Source organism: Aegilops tauschii, chromosome 7 (assembly GCF_002575655.3).
Source record: "Aegilops tauschii subsp. strangulata cultivar AL8/78 chromosome 7, Aet v6.0, whole genome shotgun sequence".
In the NCBI taxonomy this organism is placed as follows: Eukaryota; Viridiplantae; Streptophyta; class Magnoliopsida; order Poales; family Poaceae; genus Aegilops; species Aegilops tauschii.
In genome coordinates, this window is record NC_053041.3 from 188865897 (window position 1) to 188880153 (window position 14257).

Below are 14257 nucleotides of genomic sequence, written 5' to 3' on the forward strand. Positions count from 1 at the left end.
TCCACGAAGAAGCAACCTTGTCTATTCCACCATGGCCATCGCCCACGAAGGACTTGCCTCACTAGGGTAGATCTTCACGAAGTAGGCGATCTCCTTGCCCGCAAAAAGTCCTTGGTTCAACTCCACAATCTTGACGGAGGTAGTGACACCTAGCCAATCTAGGAGACACCACTCTCCAAAAGGTAATAGATGGTGTGTTGATGATGAACTCCTTGCTCTTGTGCTTCAAATGATAGTCTTCCCAACACTCAAATCTCTCTCATAGGATTGGATTTGGTAGAAAGATGATTTGAGTGGAAAGCAACTTGGGGAAGGCTAGAGATCAAGATTTATGTGGTTGGAATGGAATATCTTGACCTCAACACAAGTGTAGGTGGTTCTCTCTCAGAAAATGTATGTTGGAAGTATAGGCATGTTCTGATGGCTCTCTTCATGAATGAAGAGTGGGTGGAGGGGTATATATAGCCTCCACACAAAATCTAACCGTTACACACAAATCACCAAACTCGGTGGGACCGAGTCCTGAAACTCGGTCAGACCGATCTAGTTCAAAATGCGAACCTTAGGATTTTCGGTGGGACCGACATGTCAACTCGGTGGGACCGATTCCATTAGGGTTAGGGCATAACGTAATCTCGGTGAGACCGATTACACAAACTCGGTGGGACCGATTTTGGTAATAAGCAAACAGAGAGTTGGTCAGGCAAACTCGGTGGGACCGATTCGCTCATCTCGGTTAGATCGAAACGTTACGATGGGGAAACAGAGAGTTTGCATTGCAATCTCGGTGGGACCGATCGCTCATCTCGGTTGGACCAAAACGTTTCAAAGGGAAACAGAGAGGTTGCAATCCCATCTCGGTGAGACCGAGATCCCTATCGGTGAGACTGAAGTGACTAGGGTTTGTGGCAGTGGCTATGTCAAGTGAACTCGGTGGCGCCGGATAGAGGGGGATAGATTGGTAGGAAAAGACCATCGCTCGTCCCCGACCGCCACTCATAAGGAAGACAATCAATAAATAAATCATGCTCCGACTTCATCACATAACGGTTCACCATACGTGCATGCTACGAGAATCACAAACCTCAGCACAAGTATTTTTACTAATCCACAACTACCCACTAGCATGACTCTAATATCACCATCTTTATATCGCAAAACTACTCCCCTTTCTTGTTCAATATGGTGGTGGACGCTCTTGCCGCCATCCGGGATAAGCCTAAGGCTGCTGGCCATATTCTTGGGATCACTCCCACCTGGCCGGCGGCTGCGGGATCTCCCTTCTCCAGTACACCGACGACACCATCATCATGGTCGAAGTCTCGGAGACGGACATCTCAAATCTCAAGTTCCTTCTCCTCTGCTTCCAACAAATGTCTGTCCTTAAGATAAATGTAGGATCGAAAGTATGTCTAGAGGGGGGGGGGTGATTAGACTACTTGACCAAATAAAAGTCTAGCCCTTTCCCAATTTTAAGTCTTGGAAGATTTTAGCAACTTAGCACAAATCAAGTAATCAACCTACACATGCAATTCTAAGAGTATAGCAGCGGAATGTAAAACAATTGCATATGAAGGTAAAGGGAGGAGTTTGGAGGGAGCAAACGCAATGTAGACACAGAGATTTTTTATCCGTGGTTCTGATAGGTGGTGCTATCGTACATCCACGTTGATGGAGACTTCAACCCACGAAGGGTAACGGTTGCGCGAGTCCACGGAGGGCTCCACCCACGAAGGGTCCACGAAGAAGCAACCTTGTCTATTCCACCATGGCCATCGCCCACGAAGGACTTGCCTCACTAGGGTAGATCTTCACGAAGTAGGCGATCTCCTTGCCCGCAAAAAGTCCTTGGTTCAACTCCACAATCTTGACGGAGGTAGTGACACCTAGCCAATCTAGGAGACACCACTCTCCAAAAGGTAATAGATGGTGTGTTGATGATGAACTCCTTGCTCTTGTGCTTCAAATGATAGTCTTCCCAACACTCAAATCTCTCTCATAGGATTGGATTTGGTAGAAAGATGATTTGAGTGGAAAGCAACTTGGGGAAGGCTAGAGATCAAGATTTATGTGGTTGGAATGGAATATCTTGACCTCAACACAAGTGTAGGTGGTTCTCTCTCAGAAAATGTATGTTGGAAGTATAGGCATGTTCTGATGGCTCTCTTCATGAATGAAGAGTGGGTCGAGGGGTATATATAGCCTCCACACAAAATCTAACCGTTACACACAAATCACCAAACTCGGTGGGACCGAGTCCTGAAACTCGGTCAGACCGATCTAGTTCAAAATGCGAACCTTAGGATTTTCGGTGGGACCGACATGTCAACTCGGTGGGACCGATTCCATTAGGGTTAGGGCATAACGTAATCTCGGTGAGACCGATTACACAAACTCGGTGGGACCGATTTTGGTAATAAGCAAACAGAGAGTTGGTCAGGCAAACTCGGTGGGACCGATTCGCTCATCTCGGTTAGACCGAAACGTTACGATGGGGAAACAGAGAGTTTGCATTGCAATCTCGGTGGGACCGATCGCTCATCTCGGTTGGACCAAAACGTTTCAAAGGGAAACAGAGAGGTTGCAATCCCATCTCGGTGAGACCGAGATCCCTATCGGTGAGACTGAAGTGACTAGGGTTTGTGGCAGTGGCTATGTCAAGTGAACTTGGTGGCGCCGGATAGGAGATTTCGGTGGGGCCAAGTTTGACTTTTGGTTTGGGACATATGTGGATATGAGAAAGTAGTTGAGGGTTTTTGGAGCATATCACTAAGCATTTTGAGCAAGTAACTCATTAAGCAACACCTCACCCCCTTTTAATAGTATTGGCTTTTCCTATGGACTGAATGTGATCTTGGATCACTAAAAGTAAAATGTAGAGTCTTGTGCTTTGTGCTTGAGCCAATCTTTTGTCCTTAGCATTTTGAGGGGTCCACTTTCTAATCCATGCCATGTCAATCATTGAGCTTTCCTGAAATATTTATCTTGAGATAGCATTAGATCAATGAGCTATATGTTGTTAGGAATTACCAAAACCACCTAGGGATAGTTGCACTTTCAATCTCCCCTTTTTGGTAATTGATGACAACATATAGATCAAAGCTTCGACAAATGATCATAAGATTGAAATTGTCGCTTTGAGAAGTATGTGATAAGCAAGAGCTCCCCCTAAATTTGTGCATTATTTAAAATTTGCTTTTGAATGCAAATGCACAATCGATTAGGATGATGGGTTACTCTTCCATATCACATACATCTTGGTGGAGCGCTCAAAATGATAGAAATTAAAAGCATGCACTCATCACCAAGCAAGTGAATGATCATATATAGGATATAAAATATAGTATCATCCAAACAAGCAATAAGGTAGCAAATGATCAATCACATGATCACACAAGTATCTCACAAGGACATAAAGTATCTCACACAAGCACACAATCAAAAGGTTCAACCAAAAAGCAAAGAAGCAAAATACTCTCTCAAAGCCAATGATCTATACATATTTCTCCCCCTTTGGCAATAAGTTACCAAAAAGTTCAAATATGCATAGTGCTATGCGTCTCTCAGGCTTGGTCTTCGGGAGGTCGTTGATACGTCTCCAACGTATCTATAATTTTTGATTGCTCCATGCTATATTATCTACTGTTTTGGACATTATTGGGCTTTATCATTCACTTTTATATTATTTTTGGGACTAACTTATTAACCGGAGGCCCAGCCCAGAATTGCTGTTTTTTGCCTATTGCAGAGTTTCGCAGAAAAAGAATATCAAATGGAGTCTAAACGGAATGAAACCTTCGGGAACGTGATTTTTAGGAAGAATATGATCCAGGAGACTTGGACCCTACGTCAAGAAACAAAAGAGGAGGCCACGAGGTAGGGGGCGCGCCTATCCCCCAGGGCGCGCCCTCCATCCTCGTGGGCCCCCTGTTGCTCCACCGACGTACTCCTTCCTCCTATATATACCTACGTACCCCCAAACGATTAGATACAGAGCCAAAAACCTAATTCCACCGCTGCAACCTTCTGTACCCACGAGATCCCATCTTGGGGCCTGTTCCGGAGCTCCGCCAGAGGGGGCATCAATCACGGAGGGCTTCTACATCAACACCATAGCCCCTCCGATGAAGTGTGAGTAGTTTACCTTAGACCTTCGGGTCCATAGTTATTAGCTAGATGGCTTCTTCTCTCTTTTTGGATCTCAAGACAATGTTCCCCCCTCTCTCGTGGAGATCTATTCGATGTAATCTTCTTTTTGCGGTGTGTTTGTTGAGACCGATGAATTGTGGGTTTATGATCAAGTTTATCTATGAACAATATTTGAATCTTCTCTGAATTCTTTTATGTATGATTGGTTATCTTTGCAAGTCTCTTCGAATTATCAGTTTGGTTTGGCCTACTAGATTGATCTTTCTTGCAATGGGAGAAGTGCTTAGCTTTGGGTTCAATCTTGCGGTGTCCTTTCCCAGTGACAGTAGGGGCAGCAAGGCACGTATTGTATTGTTGCCATCGAGGATAACAAGATGGGGTTTTTATCATATTGCATGAATTTATCCCTCTACATCATGTCATCTTGCTTAAGGCGTTACTCTGTTCTTATGAACTTAATACTCTAGATGCATGCTGGATAGCGGTCGATGTGTGGAGTAATAGAAGTAGATGCAGGCAGGAGTCGGTCCACTTGTCTCGGATGTGATGCCTATATACATGATCATACCTAGATATTCTCATAAATATGCTCAATTCTGTCAATTGCTCAACAGTAATTCGTTCACCCACCGTAAAATACTTATGCTCTTGAGAGAAGCCACTAGTGAAACCTATGGCCCCCGCATCTATCTTCATCATATTAATCTTCCAACACTTAGTTATTTCCATTGCTTTTTACTTTACTTTTATTTTACTTTGCATCTTTATCATAAAAATACCAAAAATATTATCCTATCAGATCTCACTCTCGTAAGTGACCGTGAAGGGATTGACAACCCCTTATCGCGTTGGTTGCGAGGATTTATTTGTTTTGTGTAGGTGCGAGGGACTTGCGCGTAGCCTCCTACTGGATTGATACCTTGGTTCTCAAAAACTGAGGGAAATACTTACGCTACTTTGCTGCATCACCCTTTGCTGCATCACTCTCGTAAGTGATCTTGATGCCTGATACGTCTCCAACGTATCTATAATTTTTGATTGCTCCATGCTATATTATATACTGTTTTGGACATTATTGGGCTTTATTATTCACTTTTATATTATTTTTGGGACTAACCTATTAACCGGGGGCCCAGCCCAGAATTGCTGTTTTTTTTTGCCTATTTCAGAGTTTCGCAGAAAAAGAATATCAAATGGAGTCCAAACGGAATGAAACCTTCGGGAACGTGATTTTTAGGAAGAATATGATCCAAGAGACTTGGACCCTACGTCAAGAAACAAAAGAGGAGGCCACGAGGTAGGGGGCGCGCCCTCCACCCTCGTGGGCCCCCTGTTGCTCCACCGACGTACTCCTTCCTCCTATATATACCTACGTACCCCCAAACGATCAGATACGGAGCCAAAAACCTAATTCCACCGCCGCAACCTTCTGTACCTACGAGATCCTATCTTGGGGCCTGTTCCGGAGCTCCGCCGGAGGGGGCATCGGTCATGGAGGGCTTCTACATCAACACCATAGCCCCTCCGATGGAGTGTGAGTAGCTTACCTCAGACCTTCGGGTCCATAGTTATTAGCTAGATGGCTTCTTCTCTCTTTTTGGATCTCAATACAATGTTCTCCCCCTCTCTCGCGGAGATATATTCGATGTAATCTTCTTTTTGCGGTGTGTTTGTTGAGACCGATGAATTGTGGGTTTATGATCAAGTTTATCTATGAACAATATTTGAATCTTCTCTGAATTCTTTTATGTATGATTGGTTATCTTTGCAAGTCTCTTCGAATTATCAGTTTGGTTTGGCCTACTAGATTGATCTTTCTTGCAATGGGAGAAGTGCTTAGCTTTGGGTTCAATCTTGCGGTGTCCTTTCCCAGTGACAGTAGGGGTAGAAAGGCACGTATTGTATTGTTGCCATCGAGGATAACAAGATGGTTTTTTTATCATATTGCATGAATTTATCCCTCTACATCATGTCATCTTGCTTAAGGCGTTACTCTGTTCTTATGAACTTAATACTCTAGATGCATGCTGGATAGCGGTCGATGTGTGGAGTAATAGTAGTAGATGGAGGCAGGAGTCGGTCTACTTGTCTCGGACGTGATGCCTATATACATGATCATACCTAGATATTCTCATAACTATGCTCAATTCTGTCAATTGCTCAACAGTAATTCGTTCACCCACCGTAAAATACTTATGCTCTTGAGAGAAGCCACTATTGAAACTTATGGCCCCTGGGTCTATCTTCATCATATTAATCTTCCAACACTTAGTTATTTCCTTTGCTTTTTACTTTGCTTTTATTTTACTTTGCATCTTTATCATAAAAATACCAAAAATATTATCCTATCAGATCTCACTCTCGTAAGTGACCGTGAAGGGATTGACAACCCCTTATCGTGTTGGTTGCGAGGATTTTATTTGTTTTGTGTAGGTGCGAGGGAGTCGCGCTTAGCCTCCTACTGGATTGATACATTGGTTCTCAAAAACTGAGGGAAATACTTACGCTACTTTGCTGCATCACCCTTTCCTCTTCAAGGGAAAACCAACGCAGTGCTCAAGAGGTAGCAGTGGTGTAGAGAGAACTCCAAGGACGAAGGCATCTGTTGATGTAGTTGGAGCTGGTGGAGTGGCTGCTGAAGGTGGCACTGGAGCTGTAGCTGCTTATAACACCCACGATGCGGCTATATCTCCCACGTGTCGAGGCACGACTTAGAGGCATAACCGCATTGTGGTTTTGTCGCAAGAAGGGTCATCTTCACACAATCCCATGTAATGAAAAAGATTGGGATAACGAGAGTTGGCTTACAATCGCCACTTCACATAATACATAAATTAATTCATTCCGTTTGCATGGAACCAACTTCAACTTCACCTGAAACTAGCAACGCTATAAGAAGGGCTGAGCAGAAGCGGTAACTTAGCCAAACAACGGTTTGCTAGGAAAGGATGGTTAGAGGCTTGACATGGCAATATGGGAGGCATGATATAGCAAGTGGTAGGTAGCGCAGCATGGCAATAGAACGAACAACTAGCAAAGCAAAGATAGAAGTGATTTCGAGGGTATGGTCATCTTGCCTGCAAGGTTCTCAGAGTTGTCGAAAGCTTGATCCTCGTAAGCATCTCAACAGGTTCCTCATTCACGAAATCGTCTCCTGGCTCTACCCACAGCAAGAACACAAGCAATGGAACCACAATCAATCACGGGAAATGCACAAGCAACATGATGCAATACATGCATGATATGCGATGCGTATGCGTGCTCTGGAAGAAAAAGGATGAACAAGGCAGTAACTTGGAAAACCAAGTATGCCACTGGAAAGATGAGATGATTTCGGTCGAAATCGATATAAAGATCGCCGGAAACGGATGCACGGTTTGCAAATGGCAAGCAAAACAAGAATGACACGATTCTGCGATTAACAACATGATAACACTAAGAGCACATCAAGAAACTATGCTACAGCACTCCAACATAGCAACAAAGCATCTGGCAGTGATCTAAAGGAGATGCGTGACAAAAGATGAACACTGAGCTACGGCTAGATCACACCATAACAGGTTCAAACAAGCATGGCAAAAGTGCAAAATGTATCAGTTTCACAGACTTAGTAAAAATACTGGACATGGCAGAAACATCATCAGGTAGCTATGTTTAGAGGAAGCAATAAACATGCTACAGGAACTTAAAATAGCAAAACAAGGCATGGAATGAATCTACCAAATGCATAGAACAAAAGTCCCTTACTGACCATGAGCCAAAAAGGATCAGAAGATATGATGGCACTCATGTAAACATAGCAAGTTTCGTCAACAGGTTTCAGACAGCAGAAAACAGAACATGGCAAAAACAGAATTATGATGACATCTTGGTGAGCTTGATTCACTCAACACAAGGCAATGCATGACCAAACAAGCATACCTACAGCAAGATGGCATGTTTATGAATCTATCCATGGCAAGAGCAAATACATAGAATGAATGGACCAACTACAACAACCTTGGCAAAATTGAATATCATGTTAACATTCTGCCAGAAATATTTTATAGCAAACGTAGAGCAAGATTAAGACATGCTAGGGCAATCCATAATTGCAATCTGGGGCATGGATGGATAGAGCACAACTATATCTACAAAACATCCTTACTGAACATGCCCAAAAGAAGCATGTATCTCTCTGTAGCCACATGGATACATGGCAACAAAATAACAGCAGTCACAGCAAAATTCTAAGTCCCTGAAAACAGAAACATCACGAAGCCTAGTTTGCATGCTTGTGCTAGTCACCACATAGATCACAAAAATACATGGCATACACATCTGTAAAGATGGCATGGCATAGATCAAAACACATGTAGAGCTCATGCCCATAAGATGCACACATCAGTTGAAACAAAAATAACAAATCACCAAGTTCTGACAAGTAACAGCAGTAAACAACATATATCACTCTTGCACCAGAGATTTGGGCATCAAGCTGGACTCAAATGAACATGGAACAATGGAACAAAATGAACAGCATCTTGAGGCGAACATTTCAATATATCATGCACGCAAAACGGAGCAGTATGCAATGAGATATGATGCGATGAACATGAGCACATAATGTGAAAATATTCGGGACGGGATTTTCAGGGTCAACCTCACTGGATCTGGATCTCACGCGAACCGAGGCGAGGCTGCTGCTCGCCGGAGATGGGGAAAGAGGAGGGCGTCGGCCGGAGAGGGTGGAGACGGCGGGGACGCGGACGAGCGCTGGAGCTCGGGGAGGAGGCCTCGCTGGAGATGGAGGCGGCGAGGACGGGCGAGGACGGCGGGGACGGAGTGCGCGACGGGCGGCGAGCTCGCCGGCGGCGGCGCGGGCCGGAGTGGTCGAGGCGGCGGCGCGGGTCGCCGGCGGAGTGGGGAGGCGCTGAGGCGGAGGCGCGGTCGGGCGGCGGCGCACGCGGGCCGCGGGGGCCGAGAACGGGCCAGGCGGGCCGACGGTGCGGGCGATGGAGCGGAGCCACGTGGCGGGCGGTGGTTGGCTGCGGGCGGCGGCGCGATTTGTCCGGCACGGGACGGACACGTCCGGCGGCGGAGAGGGGAAGGGGTAGGGTTTGATCTGCGCGAGCAATTCCGGGAGGATCACCTATTTATAGGTAGAGGGAGCTAGGAGACTCCAAATGGTGTGCGGTTTTCGCCCACACGATCGTGATCGAACGACCGAGATCATGGAGTGGACATAGATGGGTTATTGGGCTTTTTGGAGGGGTGTTTTGCTGCAACACACAAAAGGACTTTGCGGTTACCCGGTTAACCGCTGGAGCATCAAACGACTTCCAAATGGAACGAAACTTGACAGGTGGTCTACCGGTGGTATACCAAGGCCACTTGACAAACCTCGGTCCATTCTGAGAATGTTTAACACCCGCTCACGAAAAGAAACAAGAGGGATGCGCCGGTGCATGTGGGAGTGTCGGATTGCAAAACGGACAACAGGGAAAATGCTCGGATACATGAGACGAACACGTATGCAAATGAGATGCACATGATGACATGATATGAGATGCATGACATGAACAAAATGCAAAACGAAAGACAAAACCTGACCACGAAGGGAATATCATAACACATAGCCAAAAATGGCAAGAGTTGGAGTTACAAATATGGAAAGTTACCTCCGGGGTGTTACAACACTCCACCACTACGAGAGGATCTCGTCCCGAGATCTAGGACTGAAAGAACTCCGGATATTTGGAACGGAGGTGGTCCTCGCGTTCCCAGGTGGCTTCTCGGTCGGAATGGTGCGACCACTTCACTTTCAGGAATTTGATTGACTTGTTGTGAGTCTTGCACTCAGTTTCTTCAAGAATAGCAACGGGGTGCTCATGATAAGACAGATATTCTTGGAGGTCAATCTCTTCGAAGTTGATGGTGCGCTCAGGAGTCTTGAAGCACTTACGAAGCTGTGACATGTGGAACACATCATGCACATTCGCGAAGTTGGAGGGAAGCTCAAGTTGATAGGCGAGGTCGCCTCTTTTGCCAATGATTTTGAAAGGACCCACGTATCTAGGGGCAAGCTTCCCTTTGATACCGAAGCGACGAGTGCCTTTCATTGGAGAGACGCGGAGGTAGACATGGTCTCCCATCTCGAAAGCCAAATCACGGTGCTTGCTATCATAGCAACTCTTCTGGCGCGATTGCGCGGCTTTGAGATTTTCACGGATGTCTTTACACATTTCTTCAGCCTCTGAGATTAAGTCATTGCCAAGAAGTTGGCGTTCACCAGTCTCTGACCAATTGAGAGGAGTACGGCACTTTCTGCCATAGAGAATTTCGAATGGGGCCTTGCCCGAACTCGCTTGGAAGCTGTTGTTGTAGGAGAACTCGGCATATGGAAGACAATCTTCCCACTTCATGCCAAAGGAAATGACACAAGCCCTGAGCATATCTTCAAGGATTTGATTGACTCGCTCGACTTGGCCACTAGTTTGAGGATGGAAAGCTGTGCTGAAGCGAATGTTGGTGCCCATGGCCTTCTGGAAGGAGTCCTAGAACTTAGAAGTGAAGATGCTTCCACGATCTGAAGATATCAATTGTGGAATGCCGTGCAAGGAGACAATCCTGGAGGTGTATAGCTCTGCCAACTGAGCTGCTGTGATAGATTCTTTGATTGGAAGGAAATGAGCCACTTTTGTAAGCTTGTCAATGACAACGAAGATAGCATCATTTCCGCGCTTGGACTTTGGAAATCCAGTCACGAAGTCCATTTCGATATGATCAAACTTCCATTCTGGGATAGCAAGAGGTTGGAGGAGACCAGCTGGTCGTTGGTGTTCTGCTTTCACCCTTCGACAGACATCACATTCATTCATGAATTGAGCGATTTCTCGCTTCATTCGAGTCCACCAATACGACTGCTTGAGGTCATGGTACATCTTCGTACTTCCAGGATGAATGGAAAGAAGAGAATTGTGCGCCTCGTTCATAATGACTTTCCTTAGATCACCTTTAGGAACCACAATCCGGTCCTCAAAGAATAAAGTGTCTCTGTCATCAATGCGATAGCACTTGTATTTGGAAAGACCCTTGTCGATACCATGTTTCACCTTCTTCACCATGGTATCCAGGAGTTGTGCCTCACGTATTTGATCTTCCAAAGTAGGAGAGACTATGAGGTTGGCAAGAAAGCCTTGAGGAACAACTTGGAGATTCAGCTTGCGGAAAGCTTCACAAAGATCCGGTTGGAATGGCTTGAGAATTAAGCTGTTGCAATAAGCCTTCCTGCTCAAAGCATCTGCAATGACATTGGCCTTGCCTGGAGTATATTCAATACTCGGATTGTACTCTTGAATCATTTCAACCCATCGAGTTTGCCTGAGGTTGAGGTTGGGCTGAGTGAAGATGTACTTGAGACTCTTGTGATCGGTGAATATGTCCACTTTTCTTCCCAACAAGAGATGTCTCCATGTTATTAATGCTTGGACAACTGCCGCCAACTCAAGACCGTGAGTGGGGTAGTTCTTTTCGTTGGGCTTCAACTGACGAGAGGTATAGGCCACAACTTTCTTCTCTTGCATTAACACAGCACCGAGACCTTGAAGAGAAGCATCACAGAAAACTTCGAATGGCTTGGATTCGTCAGGAGGAGTTAAGACAGGCGCTGTGACGAGTTTCTCTTTGAGAGTGTTGAAAGCAACGTCACACTCAGGAGTCCAGACATACTTCACATGCTTCTGGAGGAGGTTGGAAAGAGGCTTTGCAATCTTAGAGAAATTCTCAACGAATCTTCGGCAATAGGTTGCAAGACCAAGAAAACTGCGGAGCTGCTTGACATTCTGAGGAGGTTCCCAATTCACAATTGCAGACACCTTCTCGGGATTAACAGCGATGCCCTTGGCAGAGATGATATGACCAAGGTAAAGAACTTCATCAAGCCAAAACTCACATTTGGAAGACTTCGCATAGAATTGATACTCTCTGAGCTTGTCGAGCACCAATCGCAAATGTTTGGCATGATCCTTCTTATTCTTGGAGAAGACCAAGATATCATCGAGATACACCAGGACGAATTCATTGGTATAGGGGTTGAAGATGAAATTCATCATCCGAGAGAATGTTGGAGGAGCATTGACAAGGCCGAAAGACATGCCAGTATATTCATAAGAACCAAAGCTTGTTCTGAATGCTGCCTTGGGAATATCTTCTTCACGAATGCGAATCTGATGATAACCCATTCGAAGGTCAAGCTTGGAGAATACTTTAGCACCTTTAAGTTGCTCGAATAGCTCATTGATGTTGGGAAGTGGATACTTGTTCTTGATTGTCTTCTTGTTCAATGGACGGTAGTTGACACAAAGTCGGTCCGTGCCATCCTTCTTCTGGACAAAAAGAACACCACAACCCCATGGAGATGAACTCGGTCTGATCAAACCCAGACGCTCTTGTTCACCGAGCTATTTCTTCAATTCCTTCAGCTCCTTGGGTCCAAGCTTGTAAGGACGTTTGCAAACGGGTTCAGTGCCAGGCTCAAGATCGATAACGAACTCAACTGGTCCGTGAGGAGGCATACCCGGAAGCTCTTCTGGAAAGACATCTTGGTACTCACAAACGACTGGAATTTAAGAAATAGCATCCAATGAGCCCTTCTCATTGAGAGAAAATAACCGAATGGTCTCGTCACGAGCGGCATAGATAATCACATCCTCAGAAGAGTGTGTCAATTGAATTTCCCTGGCAGCACAATCAAGTTGAGCCTTGTGCTTAGAAAGCCAGTCCATCCCGAGAATTAGATCAATATCCGAGTCACCAAGGACAATTGGAGAAGACAGAAATTTATAGTTTCCCATCTTGATGGAAACATCCGGAACCACCAAACTAGAACTCAAACGTTTACCCAGAGAAACGACATCCATGGGTTTACCCAAATGTGAACAAGTGAATTCATGCTTGGCAAAAAACGGTCTTGACATGAAACAAAGCGAAGCACCAGTATCAAATAAGACTTTTGCAGGAATATCATTAACTGAGAGATTACCCATTATCACATCAGTAGATTCCTCCGCTTGAGCTGCATTCATCATGTTCACCTTTGCAGACTTAGGATTATGCTTGACCACTGCATTGCTGGAAGATCTCACAGGAGGAGGAGGCGGAAGACGCCTTTGGTTGAAGCACTTGTTAGCATAGTGGCCTTTCTGCTGACACTTGTTGCAAGTCACCTCTGAGAGTGGACGATGATGAGGAGCATTCGACTTTGGAGCTTGATTCTGAGACTTGTTCTGATAGCCAGGGTTGGGTGGGTGGGAAGATCCATGGCCACCTTTGTTCTTCTGCTGGAAAGGCTGATGAAACGGAGGAGGAGGAGGCAACCAGAACTTCTATTGCTTAGCAGCCACTAGTGAGGAAGAAGAAGACTGAACTGCGTCCCTGACTCTCTTCTTAGAAGCCTCACACTTGAGCTGAGTAGCCTCTTGCTTCAGTGCCATATTGTAGAAATCATCATACTTGGTCGGCTCAAAAAGCACGAGAGGTAATTGCAGATCTTCTCTGAGGCCACCTCTGAATTGATAGATCATGCTCTTTTCATCAGGAACGTCTTGCTTAGCGAAGCGAGCGAGTTTCTAAAACTGAGTATTGTATTGATACACGGACATGCTGCCTTGCTTGAGATTGCGGAACTCCTCACGCTTGCTCTCAACAACACTTTGTGGAATGTGGTGAGCTTTGAAGTCTCGGCGGAAATCATCCCAGGTAATCACACGACCTCCTCTGGAATCTTTGTATTGTTGATACCACTCGGCAGCTTGATCCTTGAGTTGAAAAGAAGCAAACTTGACAAAGTCCTCAGGCCTGACATTGCTACATTCAAAATGCTTGTTGAGTCCATGAGCCAATCATCGGTGTCTGTGGCCTCGGCACAGTAGCTGAAAGACTTCGGCTGATTTGCGAGGAACTGGTTGAGGGTAGCGAAGTGAGGCTGATTGTTGCCTTGGCCTTGATTTCCTTGATTTCCTTGCCCTTGGGTGCGTTCTTGCAAGAGTTGCAAAATCATCTGAGCATTGGCGTTGGTGGCTGCCATGATAGCTTGCCATGCCTCCGGAGGCGGAGGTGGTGGCGGAGG